Source organism: Pan troglodytes, chromosome 10 (genome assembly GCF_028858775.2).
Source record: "Pan troglodytes isolate AG18354 chromosome 10, NHGRI_mPanTro3-v2.0_pri, whole genome shotgun sequence".
NCBI lineage: Eukaryota > Metazoa > Chordata > Mammalia > Primates > Hominidae > Pan > Pan troglodytes.
The window spans coordinates 73,567,393-73,585,261 of NC_072408.2; the positions used below are offsets into that span (position 1 = coordinate 73,567,393).

The following is a 17,869-nucleotide window of genomic DNA, read 5'->3' on the forward strand; positions in this document are numbered from 1 at the left end:
CACATATTCATTGATTGTCTGTTGTTTTCCAGATAATGTAATTGATATTGAAGTTACAGGGTTGAAGACGATGTGGTTCCAGCTTTTAAAAAGTTTAAAACTTCATGCGAAAAAAGACACATAAATAAATACGATATAATGTCCAGTTCAATAAAAGACATAACTACCAGCAATCACGGGAGCATAAAGAATATAATTAACAAACTGGATTCAATAGCTGGACAAGGAATTGAAAAGCATTTCAGACAAGTGGAGCAAATGCATGAACAAAGATTTAGGTGACATAAAAATATAATTCATGGACAGTAGGCATGAAGTGTGCCTAGAACATAAGGTAGCTGGATGATCTTAAAAATATGACTGAAAAATTATAGTGAAAACTAAAGCATTGAGCTTTTATTGAGTAGATCAATCTTTCTTCAAATTTAACAGTGCTAAAAATCACCTAGGATTCCTGTAAAACATATTGATATTTGGTAGGAGAGCTCCTTCTCCTGATCAGTAGATCTAGGCAGCATTGGGCCAAGGAATTGGCATTTTTGGACAAACATATAGGCAGATTCTGGTGCTTCTGATGAAGGTCTTTGGTGGACCACACTTTGAAGGATTGGGGCAGAGTGTTATGATGAGATTTGTGTATATGACGATGATTCTGGATCTTGTGGAAGAAAGGCAAAGGAGGACAGTTCAGCCATGGAAATGCCAGTTTGAGGTGTAAAATATTCTCATCAAGAAATAAGAGCATGAATTAAGGCAGCAGCATCAGGGATGGGGAAGGAAAAGAGAAGTGATAGGTAAATCTCAGAGGCATTTATGTTCAATTGGATGTGGGTGCTGCAAAACTGATTCTGAGGTGTCTAAATTGTATGACTACCACAATTGTATGACTATTACAGGGCTAGTGGCAGCATGGACAGAGATAGGAAATTAGAGTAGTTTGGAGTGGTAGGAATAATAAGCTCAATTATAGACTAGAGAATTTAAGGTACTATATTAGGACATTTTTCTCCTAACACAGAGTTCCTCTTTGGTGAGCTGAAGCAAAATGAGGAATCCACAGGGATCTTGGCACAGCTGAAGGGAAGACATAAGCTGCTGGCCTAGATTACGGGACACCAGTGCCATCTAGACTCTTTTGGCTCTCTGCAGATCTCCTATATTCTCTTTCTATTTCTGTCAGGTTCAGTCACCTAGGGAGAAACTGAGCTCTCTTTATCTTTTCTATTTTCTTTTCAGTTCCAATTTCACAATATTAAGGAAAGACCCTGACGGTCTAACTTTGGCTGTGCACCCATTACATGTCAAATGAGCTGTATTTAGGTGTCCGGGGTAACAGACTAACATTGTAGCTCCTACAGAAACCATGTATTAGGTTGGTGCAAAAGCAATGCCATTTTGGACTGTGAATTTTAAATCATAATTAGGCTCAAACACATCTTTATTAATCAGAATTGGAACAATTGCAATCAACACATTTTTGCCAATGAGAAATAAGTTTGTTTATTCCTGTAGCATAAAAATCCACGTTTCGGGATTCAACAAACTCTTGGAAAGCGTTTTCTGCCTCCTGCTGGTTGTAGAAGCGTTTTCTCTGTGAAAAGTTGAGATGCTTGAAGAAGTGTTAGTTGGTTGGTGAAAGGTCAGGTGAATATAGCGGATGAGGCAAAACTTCATAGCCCCATTTGTTCAACTTTTGAAGTGTTGGCTGTGGGACGTGCGGTCGGGCATTGCCCTGAAGAATTAGGCCCTTTCTGTTGACCAATGCCAGCTGCAGGTGTTGCCATTTCTGGTGCATCTCACTGATTTGCTGAGCATACTTATCAGATGTAATGGTTTCACTGGGATTCAGAAAGCTGTAGGGGATCAGACCAGCAGCAGACCACCAAACAGTGACAATGACTTTTCTGGTGCAAGTTTGGCTTTAGAGATTGCTTTGGAGCTTCTTCTCAGTCCAACCACTGAGCTGGTCATCGCTGGTTGTCATATAAAATCCACTTTTCATTGCACGTCACAATCTGATTGAGAAATGGCTCGTTGTTGTGTAAAATAAGAGAAGACACTTCAAAACGACAATTTTTTTTATTTTTACTCAGCTCATTAGGCATCCATGTATTGAGCTTTTTCACCTTTCCAATTTGCTTCAAATGCCAGACCATCATAGAATGGCCGACTTTGATTTCTTCAGCAACTTCTCTTGTAGTTGTGAGAGGATCAGCTTTAATGATTGCTCTCAATTTTTCATTGTCAACTTCCAATGGCCGACCACTATGCTCTTCATGTTCCAGGCTTTTGTCTCCTTTGCAAAACTTCTTGAACCACCACTGCAATGTACGTTCATTAGAAGTTCTTGCACCAAATGCGTTGTTAATGTTGCGAGTTGTCTCTGCGGCTTTATGGCTCATTTTGAACTCAAATAAGAAAATTGCTCGAATTTGCTTTTTGCCAAACATCATTTCCATAGTCTAAACATAAAATAAACAGTAAGTAATAAATCATGAGAAAAAATGACGTATAACATAACCACATTTATTTAAGAATGTATTCCAATATCAGATGGCAAATTCCAACAATGCAAAAACTGCAATTACGTTTGCACCAACCTAATAGCTCGAGAGAGGGACAAAATACTAGCAGAAAGATGCTGGATAGATAATATTATAGTATTTACCAAAGTGCCTATAGGACTTCCATTTATAGAAGTTGATCTTGAGAGAAGAATAACTAAGGGAAATATTATTTGTTGAATACCTTCTGTATGGCAAACATTTTATGTGGTACATAGTTCATTAAGTCATCTAAACAATCCTCTTAGGGAGACAACATTATCATACCCATTTTCAGCTGGAGAAATTGAGCCTTTGAGAGCAGGTAGTGACAAAATTTTCAGGAAAGTCTATACTTTTAACCATTTAACCATATTAGCTAAAGCCATGGGGGTGAATAAGTTCTCTTCTGGAAAGTATATAAGGTGATTTTCTTTTGAAAGAGAATGCGGTGGCTCGCACCTGTAATCCCAACACTTTGGGAGGCCAAGATGGGTGGATCATTTGAGGTCAGGAGTTTGAGACCAGCCTGGCCAACATGGTGAAACACTATCTCTACTAAAAATACAAAAGTTAGCCAGACATGGTGGTGTGCACCTGTAATCCCAGCTACTTGGGAGGCTGAGGCAGGAAAATTGCTTGAGTCTGGGAGGCAGAGATTGCAGTGAGCCAAGATCGTGCCTCTGTACTCCAGTCTGGGTGACATAGTGAGACCCTGTCTCAAAAAAAAAAAAAAAATAGAGTCTAGAATGGAGCCAATATTTAGGAATAAGTACTGAAAGAGGAGTCACTGAAAGCAAATGAAAACAGGTAAATTATGACAAGGGAAGAAAAATTTGATGTGTTCAAACTGAAGGAAGCAAAACTTTTAAAAAGGAAGAGTTAACCAAGAAATTATCAAAGTGGTAGAGAGAAGCCAGGCCAAAGGAGGCTGCAGCATTTGGCAATTAAGGAACTATTTAGTACAGTTACACTTACATAATAATCTTGTTCGCTGTCCTGCTGTGACTGTGACGATTTAGGCACCCACCATCTCTCACCTGGACTACTGAACATGCTTTCTGTTTTGTATGCTTGTCTCTATTCTTATCTCCACCAATTCATCTTTCACATTGAATGAAAAATAATCTTTTAAAAGCAGGGAACTGATCATAACACTTCCCACTTCCTTGGAAAACCTAAGAAGATATTCCACATTGTTTAGCTTGAAATATATGCCCATCACAATCTCCTAGCAATCTTTCTATTAATAGCTCACTCTAGCAATCTTTCTATTAATAGCTCACTCTATCTTTATTTATGCCACATTAAACTACTCAAAGTTCTCTAAGCATGCAAGATTGTTTCAGCTTCTGTGCTTTGGCACATGCTCTTCTTCTTGCTAGAGAGACTTGTTGAGCCTCCTTCCCCAACATTGGCTGGTGATGAAAAGATTCTATATCTTGATTATGGTGGTAGTTACATGGCAGTATACAATTGCCAAAACTTAAAGAACTGCTACCCTAAAAAGGTTATATTTTATTGCATATAAACTTTAACTAAATAAACCTTAGCTAAATAAATGTTTAAAAAGGATATACTGATAATCTCCAAATATATAGCAATTAAAACAAACATTTCTAAATAACCAATGAGCCAAATAAAAAATTTCAAAGAAAACTGGTAAATATAAAGTCAATGAAACCAAAAGTATTTTTAAAGCTAAATAAACTGGATAAATCTTCAACTAAACTGATCAATAAAAAAGATTGAAACTATAACTTAGCAATATTAGGAATGAAAGAAGGGATATCAATAAAAATTCTATATACATCAAAAGGATACTAAGGAAACAGTGTAAACAACTTTATGCCATGGCAGTCAATAAATTAGAAAAAATGTACAAATTCTTTAAAAGTCACAGGTTATCTAAACTGACAGAAGAAGAAATAGAAAATCTGAGTACCATCATGTCTAGTAAAGAAATTAATAGCCATTTTACAAGGAAAATTCCAGGCTCTCATGATCTCAACTTTTAATTCTACCAAAAATTTAAGGAAGAAATAATAATTAAATAAAATTCTTTCAGAAAACGGACGAGGAGGGAAGACCTCCAGATTTATTTTATGAGACTAGCAGAATCCTAATATCAAAATGGAATGTAGACATTGCTGATAAAACAACAAAAAACAACCCCTAAACCACAAAAAAAGAAAGAAAGAAAAGAAAAGGAAAAAATGTTCTTCATGAAGATAGATGAAGAAATTATAAATAAGATATAAGTAAATTGAATCCAGGAATATAGAGATGATATCATGACCAGGGAAAACTTATCCTTGGAATTCAAGGTTGGTTTAATACTCAACAATCAAACAATTCATTTTGGCCTATTAACAGAATAAAGGGGAAAGAGCTTAAGATTATCACAATATATGCAGAAAAATTTTTTTGACAAAATTGAATAACAATTCATAATAAACTCAGCAAACTATGAATAACAGGAAATGTCCATGATATGACAAAGTAATCTATAAAAATCCTAACCATAATGTAATATTTAATAGTGAAAGACTGAATCCTTTTTCCTCTCATACTGATACCAAGTCAATGATGTCCACTCTCATTATTCCTATTCAACATCATACTTGAGGTGATACCTAGTGTAACAAGACAAGAAAAAAATACTGATGGAAAAGAAGCAAATCTGTCTTTATTTGTAGATCATACCATCATGAACATAGAAAATCTTAAGGAATCTACAACAGTACTAGAATTTATAAAGTGAAGTTAGCAATGTTGCAGGATACAAAGACATTTCCATACTAATAATGAACAATTAGAAAATGATATTTAAAAATACCATTTACAGTACTATCAAAATCACAAAATATTTTGAGATAGATTTAGTGAGCTATGGTATATACAGGATATATACACTGAACACAGTTGGAAACATAGCTGAGAGATAAAGGAAGACCTAGCTAAATAGAGTGACATGTTGTATTCATGGATTGGAAGACTCAAGGTTGTTAAGATGTAAATCTCCCTAAAGTGATCTATAGATCCAATACAATCATAATCAAAATATTAGTGGAATTTTGTAGAAATTGACAAGCCAATTAATTTCAAAATTTATACGGAAATGAAAGGTGCATTGAATAACTCAAGTAATCTTGAAAATGAAGAATAAATTTGGAGAACTTATTCTACATTATTTCAAAATTTACTAAAAATCTACAGTATAAAGCAGAATGGCATAGGCAAAAGAATAGACATGGATAAATGATACAGAACAGAAAGTTCAAGAGGAGATTCACATGTACGGTCAAGTTATTTTCAAAAAATATACCAAGGTAATTTGATGGGGGAACAGATTGCTTTTTCAAAAATGAATTTTGTCCACACACAAAAAAATGAGAAAATGAGCCTCAATGCCTACCTTATACTTTACACAGAAGTAAACCAAAACTATAACACAGAACCAACATAAAAGCTGTGACCATATAATTCCTAAAAATAAATTTAGGAGAATATATTTATGATCTTAAGCTGGACAAAAATTTCTTAGAGAGGAAAGTCAATGCATTAAGCTATTGAATAAACAAAAATTGCTAATTTGAATTGATCAAAATTAAAATATTCCTTAAAAACACCAAGAGCAAGTCACCAATGGGCAACAAATGTTCTCAATACATATAGCTGACAAATAACATATGCATAATACATTTTTTAAAAGTAATAGAAAGAATGAATAAGACCTAGTATTTGATAGCACAGTGGGATGACTGTAGTCAATAATAATTTAATTGCATATTTACAAATGACTAAGAGTATAGTTGTTTTGTTTGCAATACAAAGGATCAGTGCTTAAGGGGATGGATTTTCCATGATGTGATTATTATGCATTGTATGCTCATATCAAAACATCTCATGTACCCCATAAAGATATACACCTACTGTGTACTCACAAAAATTAAAAATTAAAATTAAATATATAGATATATTTTTAAAGTTACAGTTCAATAATAAAAAGATAACCCAATTAAAACAAGATGGGCAAAAGTGTGAACAGATGCTTTACAGAAGAAGTGCATTAGTTTTCTATTGCTGTGTAAGATACTGCCACAAACTTAAGCGACTTCTAACAATGCCCATTTATTTTCTCATAGTTCTCTTGGTCCAGGTGGGCTTGATGGGGTGTTTTGCTTAGAGTCTCTCGAGCAAAAATCAAGGTATTGACCAGGCTGGGCTCTTATTAGGAGGGTCCAATTTTTATTTGGAGAATTCACTTTTAGGTTCATTCAGGTTGTTGGAAGAATTTCATTCCTCATGGCTATAAGAATTTCACTCACTTCATTGCTGCTTGTTGGCTGGGGACTATGTGCAGGTCTTGAGGCCACTCAGATCCTTGACCCATGGCCCTCTTCATCTAAGGAACAGAGAACCTCCCTCACATCAAATACTTCTCATTCTTCAGCTCTATCCGAATTTCTCTTCTACCACCAGCCTGAGAAAACACTGATTTTAAAAGGGTTTATGTGATTAAATTAGGCATGGATAATCTGCCTACTTTTTTCTTTTTTTGGCTTTATCAAAGTATAACTGACAAATAAAATTTTATATATTTAAGCTGTACAACATGATGATTTGATACACATTGCAAAATGATTATCACACTCAAGTTAATTAATGCATCAATCACCTCACATAATTGCTTTTTTAAAATGTGAGAACACTTAAAGTCTACACTTTCAGCAAATTTCAAGTATACAATGCAGTATTATTAGCTATAGTTATATTGTACATTAGATACTCAGAACATACTCATCTTATAACTGCATGATTGTACCATCTAGCCAACTTCTTCCCCACCTCCCCTGCTCCCTAGCCCTTGGCAACCACCATTCTACTTCCACTTTCTATGAGTTTGAACTTTTCTTGTTCTTTTTAGATTCCACACAAAAGTATTTGTCTTTCTCTGCCTGGATTATTTTACTTAGCATCATGCCATCCAGGTCCACCCATATTGTTCCCACGAATGGTAAGATTTTCTCCTTTTTTATGTCTGAATAATATTTCATTCTATATGTATATGAAATGTATTTACATACATATATAATGTATATAAGTATACATGTATATGTTTTATTTATCCATTTATTCATCAATAGACAGGTTGTTTCCATAGCTTGATCATTGTGAATAATATCGTAAAGAACATGGGAGTACAGATATGTTCTCCTTGAGAACTGATTTTTGTTTCCTTTGGACATATACTCAGAATTGGTATCGCTGGATGGTGTGGTAGTTCTGCTTTTAATTTTTTGAGGAACCTCCACACTGTTTTATGTAATGGCTGTACCAATTTACATTTCCACTAACAGTGCTCAAGTGTTCCCTTTTCCCTACATCCTTATCAATACTGATCTTATAATTTCGATAATAGCCACCCTAACGGATGTGAGGTGATATATCATGGAGGTTTTAATTTGCATTTTCTGATGATTAGTAATGTTCGCCACATTTTCATGTACCTATTGGCCATGTGTATGTCTTCTTTGGCAAAATGTGTATTCAAGTCCTTGGATTGTGTTTTTTAAATGATATTGAGCTGTATGAATTCCTTATATACTTTAGATATTAACCCCTTATCATATATATGGTTTGCAAATATTTTCTCCTATTCTGTAGTTTGCCTTTCCATTTTGTTGTTTCCTTTTTTGTGTGCAGAAGCTTTTTAGTTTCATGTGGTCCCGTTTGTTTATTTTTGGTTTAGTTGCCTGTGCTTTTGGTGTTAAATCTAAGGAATCATTGCCAAGATCAATGTCAATAAGATTTTCCCCTATCGTTTCTTTGAAAATTTTTATAGGTCCAGATATGACATTTAGTTTTTAATAAATTTGAGTTTATTTTTGTGTATTATGTATAATAGGAGTCCAATGTCATTCTTTTTGTTTGTGAATATCCAGTTTTTCCAACACCAATTGTTGAAATGACTATTCTTTCCTCATTATGTGATACTGACACCTTTGTTGAAGATCAGTTGACTATATATCTATGGGTTTATTTCTGGGTTCTGTCTTCTGTTTCATTGGTCTTTGTATCTGTTTTTATGCCAGTGCCATACTGTTTTGATTACTGTAGCTTTGTAATATATTTTGAAACCAAGACGTGTGATGTCTCCAGCTTTGTTCTTGTTTCTCAAGATTGCATTGGCTATTTAGGGTCTTATTGTGGTTCCATATGAATTTTAGGATTTTTTTTCCATTTCTGTAAAAAATGCCATTGGGGTTTTAATCAGGATTACGTTGAATCTGTAGTTTGCTTTGGGTAGTATGTCATTTCAACAGTATTTATTCCTCCAATCCATGAACACAGGATGACTTTTTATTTATATATATCTTCAAATCTTCTTGCTTTTAAAAATTGATACATAATAATTGTCATATTTATGGGGTACATGTGACATTTTGATACATGCACACAATATGTAATATTCAAATGTGATTAGGATAATCTATCACCTCAAATAGTTGCCATTTCTCTGTGTTGGGAATATTTAAAATCTTATCTTTTAATTATTTTGAAATACACAATAAATTATAGTTAACTATAGTCACTCTATTGTGCTATTGAACACTAGAACTCATTCTATCTAACTGTATTTTTGTGGTCGTTAACTAACCTCTCTTAATTCTCCCCTGGCAACTCCCACCTGGTTTCCAGCCTCTGGCTACCATTATTCTATTCTCTGTCTACATGAGATCAACTTTTTTAGTTTCCGCATATGAATGAGAACGTACTATATTTCTCTTTCTGTGCCTGGCTTATTGTAGCTAACATATTAATCTCCAGTTCCATCTATGTTGCTGCAAATGTATGTTTTCAGTTTATTTCATCAATGTCTTATAGTTTTCATTGTACAAATCTTTTGGTTCTTAGTTAAATTTATTCCTGAGTATTTTTTTTTAATGTTACCAAAATTGGGTTGCTTTCATCATTTCTCTTTTAGGTTGTTGTTAGGGCATTGGCCACAACTGATTTTTGTATGTTGATTTTATATCCTGCAACTTTATGAACTTTTTAATTTGTTTTAACAGTTTTTTTTTGGTGCAGCTTTTAGAGTTTTCTGCATATAAGTTCATGTCATCTGTAAATTATACTACTTCATTTCCAATTTGACTGTTTTTTAAATTTCTTTTTCTAGTCTAATTATTCTGGCTAAGACTTTCAGTAGTATGTTGAATAGAGTGATGAGAGTGGTCACCCTTGTCTTCTTCCTGACTTCAAAGGAAGTGCTTTCCAACTTTTCATGATGAATACGTTGTTAGCCATGGGTTGGCCATATATGACATTTATTATGTTGAGGGGCATTCCTTCTAAATATCAAATTTGTTGAGAATTTTTATTACAAAATATGTTGAATATTTTGCAAACATTTTGTATCTATTGAAATGATCATAGGATTTTCACCCCTCATTCTGTTAATATGGTTTTTCACATTCATTGATTTGCATATGTTGAATCATCCCTGGGATAAATCACTGTTGGATTTGGTTTGCTAGTATTTTGTTGAGAATTTTATATCTATGTTCAGCAGGAATATTGGCTGGTATTTTCTTTTCTTGTAGTTTTCTTGTCTGGCTTTGGTATCACGGAAATTCTGGCCTCATAAAATGAATTTGGAAGTGTTCCATTCTCTTCAATTTTTGGAAGCGGTTGAGAATAATTAGTATTAATTTTTCTTTAAATGTTTGGCAGAATTCCCTTGTGAAGCCATCTGGTAGTGACTTTCCGTTGTAGGGAGACTTTTGATTACTGATTCAATCTCCTGACTAGTTTTAGGCCTCTTCAGATTTTCTATTTCTTCATGATTCAATTTTGGTAGGTTTTGTGTTTCTAGGAATTTATCCTTCTTTTGGGGGTTATCCAATTTATTGGCATATAATTTTTTATAGTAATCTGTTACGATCCTTTGTATTCTGTCACATCAGTTATAATGTCTTCTTTTTCACTTTTGAGTCTTCTCTCTTTTTTCTTAGTATAGCTAAGGATTTTAAATTTTGTTTATCTTTTCAAGAAATCAGCTCTTCATTTTATTGGTCTTTTCTTTTGTTTCTCTTGTCTCTATTTTATGTATTTCTTCTCTGAGCATAGTTATTTTCTCTTTTCTGCTAATTGTGGGCTTAGCTTGTTCTTTTTCTAGTTTCTTGAGGTGTAACATTAGGGCTTTTTTATTTGAGATCTTTCATTTTTCTTAATGTAGGCATTTATTGTTACCAAATTCCCCCTGTACTGCTTTTGCTGCATCCCATAAGTTTTGAGAGGCTGTGTTTCCATTTTCACTGGTCTCAAGATTTAAAAAAAAATTCTCCTTTGATTTCTTCTTTGATACATTAATTGTTCAGGAGTATGTTCTTTAGTTTCCACATATTTGTGACTTTTTCAAGATTCCTCCTGTTATTCATTTCTAATTTTACACCATTGTGGCTGGAAAAGATAGTTGGTATGATTTCAGTCTTCTTAAACTTATTAAGACATGTTTTGTGACCTAACATATAATCCATCCTACAGAATATTCTGTGTGCACATGAGAAGAATTTGTATTCTATTATTGTTGGATGGAGTGCTCTGTACATGTCTGTTAGATCCATTTGGCCTAAGATGTCAATTCCAGTGTTTCCTTATTGATTTTCTGTCTGAATTATCTATCTATTGCTGAAAGTGGGGTGTTAAAATTCCTTAAAGTTGTTACATTGCTGATTATTTCTTTTTTAGTTGGGTTAATATGTGCTTAATATGCTTAGATGCTGTAATGTTGGATACATATATATTTACAGTTGTTATATGACCCCCTTATTAATTATATAATTAATTAAATAATTATATTTGTTCTCTTGTTGCATTTTTGAGGTAAAGTCTATTTTGTGTGATAAAAGTATAGCTACCCATCCCTGCCCTATTTTAGTTTTCCTTTGCATGGAATATATTTTTCATCCCTTCATTTTCAGCCTATATGTTTCCTGAAAACTGAAGTGAGTATTTCACAGGCAGCAAATAGTTGGGCCCTTTAAAACATCTATTTAGCCATTTAACGAAGTATTTATTGAAGAATTTAATCAATTTACATGTAAACTAATGATTGCTATATAAAAATTTACTATTGTCAACTCATTGTTTTCTAACTGTTTTATAGTTTTTCTTTCTTGATGTCTTTCTTTGAGATTTAATAGTTTTCTGTAGTGGTATGCTTTGTTTTTTTTCTCTTTATCTTTTGTGAGTCTACAGGTTTTTGCTTGGTAGTTACCATGAGGCATACATAAAACATCTTGTAGTTATAATAGTCTATTTTAAGCTGACAACAACCTAATTGCAATTGCTTAGAAAAACCTCTACCCTTTTACTCTCATGACAATTTGTGTTTTGATGTTATAATATATTTTTATATTGTATATTCATTAGCAAATTTTTTACATTTAGTTATTTTAAAATATTTTTGTCTTTTAACCATTATACTAGAGTTAAATGATTTACACACCACCATTGGAGTATTAGAGTATTCTAAATTCGACTATATGCTTTCCTTTACTAGTGAGTTTTATGTGTTCATATATTTTCATGTTACTAATTAGTCTTTTTTCATTTCAGCTTGAAGAATTTCCTCATAGCTTAGCTCCCACTTATGAGTGAGAACAAGTGATGTTTGGTTTTTCATTCCTGAGCTACTTCACTTAGAATGACTAGATAATTTCAAATGATCTGTCTTACAGTTCACAGATTTTTGGTCTACTTGATTAAGCCTGCTATTGATGCTCTCTATTGCATTTTTCATTTTATTCATTGTATTCTTTAGCTCCAGAAGTTCTTTTTTATTATTTATCTCCATTGAGCTGCTAGTTTGTATGTTTTCCTTATTTCAGAGTTATCTATGTTCTCTTTGAACTCACTGAGCTTCCTTAAGACATTTATTTTAAATTCGTTGCCCAGCAATTTACAGATCTCTATTTCTTTTAGATCAGTTCCTGGAAAATTGTGTTCCTCTGATGGTATGTTTCCTTGACTTCGCATGTATCTTATAGTTTTGAATTGGTATCTGAGCAATTGATGGAGCAGTTATTCCTTCTAGACTTTATAGACTAGCTTCACGGGAAAAGACATTCACCTGCAGGTTGGTGTGAGGGCACTGACTGGATGGAGTGTGGAAATTATGGCTTTGGGGAAGGCCCAGTATAATCTCCACATGGCTTCATCTGCTGAGGTTAACATTGGCAAAGATTGCAGGATTCTTTAATGGCCAAGGCAATGCATGTCTGCAGCGGTGATGAAAGCAGTTGGGATCTTTGGTGGCTGCTAGGAAACTCTTGATCTCTTTTTCTCCCACAGGGGATGTCACAGTTGAGGGGATCCCTCTTGGTGCCAAGCCCAGCACATAGGCACCCTCACAGTGGCAGTGACAATGGTGTCTGATGCACAAGTGGGCATCTGCAGAGCAGCCACAGAGACAGGGTCTGGAGTGCAGGCACTGTGGACAGACAGCAGCTCCAGGGTCCAGGGCTCTGGCTAGCCCACAGTGACAGGAGTTCCAATGTTTGAGATGCAGGAGCCTGCCAAGTGACCATATAGCCAGGGTCCAGAGTATGAACACATGCAGATAGACAGTGGCTCTGTGTCCAGGGCACTGGCTATACTTTGACAGCTGTGGCTCTAGTGCCTGAGACACTATGTATGTGCAACAGCCATAGAGCTAGGTATGGAGTGTGGGCATGTGCAGAGTGTTCACAGAACTGGGGTCCGAGGTGCATGTGTGTGCAGAGAAATTGTGGCTCTGGGTTCCAGAGCAGGCATGGGGTTGGGGGTAGGGGTGGCAGCCCTGGTCTCTGGCCAACACAAAAGCACATCCTTTTAGACAGTGTGCAGCAATGTTTCCCTCTCCTGGAGATCTATGGTGGGATGGCTGTTGGTTACTTCAGTGGCAAAAGCTACTGATGTCCTCTGTAGAGTAGGCCAATAGGGTCAGTGCCAACAAACACTATGGGGTTTTCTGCTGTGGGGGTTGTTGAGGTCCTCAGTGGCTAAGACTACCAAGGTCCTTTAGAGGATAGGCCACTGTGGATCATGATGGGACCCAACATATGGCTGATACACATAACTCATCCCTGTTTGTTTAATCTTTGTTTATGGCCATCTGCAGACATTGCTAATCCAATCTCCTTAGTGACTTTTTTTTTTTCCACTGTGTTCTTGCTTACTGGATTTTTGAGCCCTCCTAGGTCTATTTTTGTTTGTGGATAGCTGTCTAATTGTTGTGTTTTGTGGAAGTATAAAGGCTAGCATCTCCTACTTTGTCATCTTGCTGATGTCACCCCTAATATGCCTATTTTAAAGTCAACTAGTTAGTAACCCTAATTATATCTATAAAATCCCTTTTGTCATGTAACATAATGTAATCACAGGAGTAACACCAGGAGTAAATGTCGTGGGAGCCACCTTAGAGTTGTGCCTACCATGAAAAAATATATAAATGACCAGTAACACCATGAAAATATGTGTTCAAAATCATTCGTTATAAGGTAGATGCAAATTAAAACCACAATCAAGAACCAGTCGACTCACATGCAATATAAGGGCTAAAATTTAGAAAAAGAACAAGATAATACTAAATATTGGCAAGATTGTGAAGCAAGTGCCATACTTTTCTGAAGGGAATGTAAAATGTTTCAATCACTTTGAAGAACATTTTGGTAATTTCTGTAAAGTTAAATGTATAGTTACCATATGACTCATCAAATCTACTGCTTAATATTTACCCAAGAGGAAAACAAAAAAAACAAAACACCTATGTTTACAAAACGGTTCACCGAAACTTCATTCATCACTGCCCAAAACTGGAAATAACCCAAACGTATACAGATAGGTGAACGAATAAACAAACTGCATATTCATACAGTGAAATTCTACTCAGCAATAAAAGGAATAAACTATTCATATATACAACAACATGGATGAATCTCAAAAATATTATGCTTACCTAAAGAAGCCAGACACAAGGGAGTATGTACTGTATGACTCCTTTTATATGACATTTGTGAACTAATCTCCAGTGATAGACTTCAGGTCACTTGTTACCCTAAGTGAGAGATAGTTAGACTGACTAGTTAAAGGCACAAGATAACTTCCTCGGGAGATAGAAATACTTTGTATCTTTTTGGGATCATGGTTATTTCAAAAGACTTTGGATTTTACATGTATCATGGATACTTTTTATTTCATGAAAATTATACTTACAATGTTGATTTAAAAATATATTGTATATACTTCTGAAAGAAACAATGATTTATATTCTTGTATTATTTAACACTTCTGGAATGTAGCTAATGAAAATTAGAGATAAAATGCAAACAAGCTGTAAGTATTTTAAAAAGGAAGGGTACCACTATTTGCAGATGAAATCATATTTCCGGAAAGTCAAGGTAACAGGGTGAAATAGCTCTGGGATTACTGAGAAGTCTTAATAAAGTGTCTGGATATAAGATAAATATACTTTTTTGGGACAAAATAAATAGTACATCCTTAATAGCAGTACAAAATATTAAAACAAAAATATGAAATTTATATGATCTTTACAAAATATGCACAGACCTCTATAAATTTAATATTGAGATAAAAGGAAGACAAATAAATGGGAAACTACATTTCTGGGTGAAGAGACAAAGCACTAAAAATATGTTCCTTATAAATTACTTCCTAGTTTTAATAAATTCCAATAAAATCCCCCAAAGAGAGGAGCTTTGAAAATTTTGAAAAGAGTGAAAAGGGGACTGGCACTGTCAGGGTTACAATATAATTTAATCTCTGATAATCAAATCAGTCTAATCATAGCAATATAATAAAAAATTGAAACAGATCAATTGAACAGAATAGGTAGCCCGGAAACAGATCTTTTTATGAACTAATTATGTGTATATGACAAAAGTGGTATTACACCACAATGCAGAAGAAAAAGATTATTCAGTAAATGGTGTTGGTGTAACAAATAAAGTATTAATGCAGATTTTCATCCCATAGTGTATGCCAAAATAAATTCCAAAATCAAATTTTTACTAAAGCCTTTAAACAAATATAAATGAAGGTAAATATTTATTAACTAAAGTGTTCTAATACATTGCAAAGGCAACAAGCAGCAAATTTGCCTACATAAAATTTCCCTTAGAAGAAAGTTCAATGAAGTGCAATAGACCCTAGAGATCTGACTCATCACTAGCTTCTATGTCTAGCACATAGTGTGTGCTCTAATAAATCTTTACAGAACACATGAAAACTTTTTTCTTACTTTTTTGAAAGGCAGCAGCACTATCATTTTTTAACAATATGACAAATTGGGAAAAATGTGTCATATATGAAGCAGGATTAGTATCCTCTTATTAAACATTTGATTAGTATACTCTTATTAAACATTTATACAAATGGTAAACTTCATTAAGACCCATGAGGTACACAAGTATGTGAACAAACTGCCACAAAAGGGGGGATACAAAGATTAATCAATATTGGGGAAATGTTGAATGTGAATAACAGAATTGAATATTATCTGTCAAGTTGAAATATTTTTTTAAAATAAAAAATAGCAATATCCAATGCTGGTTTGAGTATAAGTGTAATAGGTCATCTCATACAATTTGGGGGACTTAATACGAACTTCATAGAAGGGTGATTTTGCATTCTATGTTGACGGCCTTAAAAATATCTACCACTTTTGATCCTGTAATTATTTTTCAGATAATTTATCTTAAAACATTACTTGTTAGAAAGAAAAAAAGTTTATGAAAAAAGGTCATCATATGATCACAGATATTAGTAAAATTGGGCAAATAGATGTCAAACAACGGGAAAATGAATCTTATGGTATAGACTTTCAATGGAATAGTATATAGCCATTGAAATTATTTTAAAAATTATTCTATATTTATTTAAATTATTTACCTTTATTGTCCCATTAAACAGAGGAGGAAGCTGATACACAGAGGGTTTATGTGACTTGTTCAGTCTCTGAACTAACTAGCAGGATGTGATATAGAGCAGGCTGCCTTCCTAGTCCACACTCTTAATCAATGCACCATACCGCCTGTGTTTGTTAAAACATAAAAAAAAATGTTTTCAGTAGTTTTATGGGTGTGTGTGCACAGGTGCATCTATGGGGGGCTCCTTGATCTCCTCTGTACACTTTCACATCTTCCAAAGTTTCTACAATAAGCATGATTTTTAAACATTGTAAATGACCTTAATGAATTGTAATATTCTTTTATAATCCTCAAGTAAACTTCATTTTGTGTAGTCACACTCAGAGTTTTCATCTTGGGATTATTGGCACCCCCTATTTCCAGTTCTCTCTCCACAGATGCCCTGGAGAGCCTCTGGCCTCGCGTCCAGCTTGCTCACCCGGCCTCCCTGGGCTGCATCCATAGTACCAGGGTCCTCACTGTTGAAACGCTCTCTTATTTCCCTGCGCCGCTGCAGACAGCTCCAGGGTAAAGTTGTCAAGCGTTCAAAGGCCACAGGAACGGAGTCTTCGGACCCTCCCAGGTTTCGGCCCCATGTGGCCTCGCAGATTCCTAGCGGCCGCGGATTCAAGTCCCAGCCGCTGACGCAGGCCAGGCACTCACCCGGAAACGCAGCGACCTTCCCAAGAGTGGGGCGCCCGCGGAGAAATCCCCTGGGACTGGCAGGGCTGGAGTCGGCCTGCGTCGCACAGGCCAGGAGGCCACCGGTGTTTAGGATTCAGATCTGGGGACCAGCGCCAGCAGACCGCAGTCCTGCAGCGGCGCCCCTTGAGGACGGCACGCGGAGCCTCAGGGGCAGCAGTCCGCCCGGCTGACCATCCTTTATTAAAATAGGACAGTTCCTGAAAACAATGCTTATCTCAAGCTGAGTCAAAACTGGCTCTTGAGAAAATCCGGTGTTAATTAAAGAGGGTTGTCGGGGACAAAATTCACGGCTTGTGTTTTGCGGGGGAGTGGTTGTGGGGTGATCTTAATATAAACACGTTATCTCGAGAGTTAATTATGTCTCTGGTTGGAAATAGGAGAAGAGGGTGACTGTTTACGCAGTCCATGGGAACCAGCGTCTCACTTTCGGGGACCGTGGGCAAGGGTCGCCCTTCGATAGCGCGGCGGCTGGTCCACCAGAGAAACCAAGTTTTCTAGGTCGCCGGGGAAAAGCGGAAAATTAGACTTGAGCCAGCCTTGCTCCTGTGAGACATTCGTGCACTCATAACCCAGCAGTGGGTGCCTCTACCTAGAATGAGCCCTTCATTTCCCGGATCCGTTCAGGGGGAAGCAGCGAAATCCCCA

At 35.5% G+C, this 17,869-nt stretch overlaps 1 long non-coding RNA gene and 1 pseudogene across 1 annotated transcript; both read right to left on the reverse strand.

The window, feature by feature from the left end:
- Nucleotides 1-1,273: 1,273 nt before the first annotated feature.
- On the reverse strand, nucleotides 1,274-2,462 carry LOC129136585 (histone-lysine N-methyltransferase SETMAR-like; annotated as a pseudogene).
- A 2,750-nt stretch (nucleotides 2,463-5,212) lies between these two features.
- Nucleotides 5,213-17,457, reverse strand: LOC134807487 (uncharacterized). Its single transcript, XR_010148071.1, has 3 exons — nucleotides 16,503-17,457; nucleotides 14,551-14,649; nucleotides 5,213-7,040 (listed from the first exon to the last, which is right to left on the reverse strand). It is a non-coding gene; the product is annotated as an uncharacterized LOC134807487 (long non-coding RNA).
- Nucleotides 17,458-17,869: the final 412 nt, after the last annotated feature.